The 3,708-nt window shown below is 33.7% G+C and overlaps 1 long non-coding RNA gene across 1 annotated transcript; it reads left to right on the top strand.

Annotated features, from left to right (window-relative positions):
* Positions 1-268: 268 nt before the first annotated feature.
* On the top strand, positions 269-2,249 carry LOC112090975. Its single transcript, XR_002901929.1, has 4 exons — positions 269-352; positions 436-526; positions 1,895-2,007; positions 2,171-2,249. It is a non-coding gene; the product is annotated as an uncharacterized LOC112090975 (long non-coding RNA).
* Positions 2,250-3,708: the final 1,459 nt, after the last annotated feature.

Here is a 3,708-nt window from a genome sequence, read left to right as displayed (position 1 = left end):
ATCTTCTTTATGAAGACAAAGTTTCATTGAGAAGAAACCCAACCAACATCCTAAATTTTAAAAAAGCTAAAGTTGAGTTCATTTTATTGGGATTCTATCTAAATTCTAAAATGTAAAATGGACTTTATGATTAGCATAAGATTAAGATACCAAGTCATGTTATTGATAGGTAAGGACTGAGAATTTTAAAGATATCCAACATTGAACTCCTATGTACGTGTAATATAGTCTTTATATTAGTTTTCATTGTTTTTCTTGTAGGACGCTCATCATTCAATTATTGACGATTGCGAATTATGGCTGATTATAACAAGACATGAGTTGATGCCAAGTTGAATTGCACGAAGGGTAGGTCAGTTGGTATTCTCATCTTTCAAAAAGATACTAATACCTAGAATGAGTTTGTTTTTTATTTTTGTAATATTTTGACTGAAGGGCGGTCTTGGTCGTGAGAAAGAATCTGGCAACTTCATTTTGGAGGACGAGAGACCATTTCGACCACCGCTGCATGACTTCAATCTCATATGTACATTTTGCTCAATCTTCTCTCCAAATAATTCGAGTCCTGAGAAGTGAAAAAGCTACAATAGATAAGGAAAAAAGAAACTTCGGGCATTTTTATAGTACTGCTTTGTCACTACTAGCTAGGACTAAGCATTAGAAATACTCTAGGAAGGACGGTCAGGCAACCTTTTTAACTTGTGTGGTTCAAAAGTTCTTTTATTCTACTTTTAGGCTTAGGGCTTGTTTATTTGCACTCAAACTCAAAAAAAGTTTGAACTCAAGTTACAACTTTATTTAAGTTCATGTTCTTTTGTAAAATTTGAGTTTTAATATGAGTTTGAGGCTAAAATTTGAGTTTTAGTTCCCCCTTTAACTCAAGTTTCTAAACTCAAACTCAAGTTAATGAACAATATTTTTTCTAGTCTGAAAAATGCCATAACTTTTTCGTTTTAATTCCGATTGAGATGATTTTTTTTCTATGCGTTCACAACGAAGAGACGAATAAAACCCCGCCCATATATCCTATTAAAATTTTCCATCACCATTGAGTTTTTATTAAAATACTATCCAAATACAAATTCAAATTTTGACCTACTCAAATACAAACTCAAATAGATTATCAATTGAAACCATAACTCAAAATGTGCACATCTAAACACAAACTCAAATTAGAGTCCTAACTCAAACTATACTCAAATACACTTTAACTCAAATTAAGATTTGAACTTAAGTCACCCTAACTCAAAAAATGCAAATGAACAAGTCCTTAGTTTCTAGAGCCTCGTTAAGTTAATCGATTTAACTAGGAATTTAGGATTGGTTCCAAATTTTTTAGAATTTCTTTGGGATTAGATGGGTTCAATCAAGTTTGATGAGAGCAAGATTCAAGTAGGAAACTTTTTTTTTTTTACTTATTCAATTGGTGCAGCGTTCTGGTTAAGTGATTATGGAAAATATTAGTTATTCTGATAGGAGACAGGCACTAATACAAGGGAATAAATTTCTTTTTTTAGTTGTACATTCTTAATGAAAAGAAAAAAAAGTAAATATTGTTGTAATGGCATTGCCTTTCCTGTAGTCACATTAATTCTTTTATAGTTGTATAATGACTTTGCTTCGCCAAAATTTCTCAATGCTTGCATCGAAGACTCTTAAAATCTGATGCATAGTTTTGTTGTTGTATATTTCACTTTTAATTTTGTGTAAAATGTTTTGCACGCCAATTTCTTGTTATTTACATACAAGTACTATTTCTGTCCTTTTAATATATGGGAACTATCAATGTTTGATTTCAATTGGCATTGGTCTTCTCTTTGGATTCCTCAGGGCATCTTTAGTTTCCTTTTTTATTTTTATAATGAAATTTGTTTTGAATTTCTTTATTTATGAGAATCGAGCAAGGGGACAATTGAAAAATGGAGGGAGATCAATCACATCTTTGTTGTTGTTCCTAAGCTCTCTCCTTCACAGGCCAAGCAATATTGTCCCCACGAGAGACTGTTGGTATCCTTCTATTTACATATTTTAATTTCAAAACTTGCTGTATTTTTGTCTTTCCATCTCAATATTTTAAGTTCATATTTTGATTTTGTTTTCAATTTTCTCTTTCTTTAACTTTGCATGGTGCTAATAATATCTTTCCTTTTTTTTTTTGTTTGTTTTGTAGTTTCAATTGAGTGTTGTAGTTTCAGTGGAGAATTGTGTGGCAAGATGTGATTGGTTGCTATGGCCCAATCTTTGCTGTAAATCATGAGGTACGATCTTCCATTTTCTCTACCTAGGTTTTTAAGCTCTTCTTTTTTCTCTTTAACGGATGTTTGGTAGGGGTAATCTTTGAGTGGGAATGAGAATCTTCTCACATTCCCACGTTTGGTATAAGAACTGTAATTTTTACATTCCCAAGAAAGTAAATCCCATGGGATTCATTTTACCACAAATATTGGTAATCTGACTAACACCTAACAAGGTGATTCAGATGCTCGAGAATCTTATATTTATGGGAATCTCACCAAAGTACCCATAATCACAGCCCACCCACACCACCACCACCATAGATCGTGAGCTACCCGGCCACCACAAACTTGCAAACCCATCCCCAATGCTTAGTCATCGGCCGTCGGTCATTGCCTCCCCACCTCCATGGCTACCGTCGCCGAGAAAGACCACCGTCTTAGGCCCCCTCCCATCTCCGTTGCAAGCCCCCTCCATTATAGCCTACAACCATTGCAGGCCTAATCTTAGCCCCCTTCATCACAGCTTTTCCCAACCATCACAGACTCCCTCCACCGCAGGCTGCTGTTCTTTCCGTGCTATGCCATTCATGATTTGGATGGGGGGAGAGATCTGATTTGAATTTGTGAGGGTGGAGAGAGAGAGAAAGAGAAGGAAAGGAAGGGATCAAGAAGGGAGGCTGCCTTTTCTTTTTTACAAGCTTGTTTTCTTTTGTTAATTTTAAAATTGATTCTGATTATTCCTTTTTTACGTTTTTTACATTTTTCTAATATTTTTAATTATATTTGGGAAAAAAACCTAAGATGTCAAAACTATAATAATTTGTTTGAGTAAATTTCATTAGCAAAATATTTAATAAATTAATCTTAAAATATTTAAAATTGTTTATTATATAAAAAAATTACTTTACATTACTGTGCGTAACTAAACACAGTAAAATGGTATTCCCAGGATTCCTATGTGTAACCAAACGTGATAATGCATGTTTCCTGGAAATCATATTACCCTCTTATCACTTTCTCAGTAATATGATTCTTACTGATTATCGCATACCAAACGCCTCCTTAGGGATATTTCTTACATGTGGTATTTTATTTTAATGCCGGGTTATGTTGGTGTTGGTCCATACAGATTGTGAGTTCGTTGTTGGTAATGACAGACAATAGTGTCTTTGATAATGATAAACGATACATATTTTGAGAATTCAAAGTACGAGGTGTCTGTTTGAGGGTGAACGCCATTTCAACCCTTTTTGATGCTACGAAGTTTGAGCGAATCTTCAAGTTAATATGTCAAGTTTTGTGTCCCCTCTCTTTTCGACTTTAAATTTGAATCGAAAGAAAAACAAAATTTTAGTGAGGAGTAATTGTTTATGTGGTGAATTGACAAAGAGAAGCTGAAATGAAAACTTCTTATTTTCATTCATATTAATCATGGTATACACTGCATACATATATATACATCAACTCCAGT

This window comes from Morus notabilis, unplaced genomic scaffold (assembly GCF_000414095.1).
Source record: "Morus notabilis unplaced genomic scaffold, ASM41409v2 Scaffold74, whole genome shotgun sequence".
Classification (NCBI taxonomy): Eukaryota; Viridiplantae; Streptophyta; class Magnoliopsida; order Rosales; family Moraceae; genus Morus; species Morus notabilis.
This window is presented reverse-complemented; position numbering and strand designations above follow the sequence as displayed.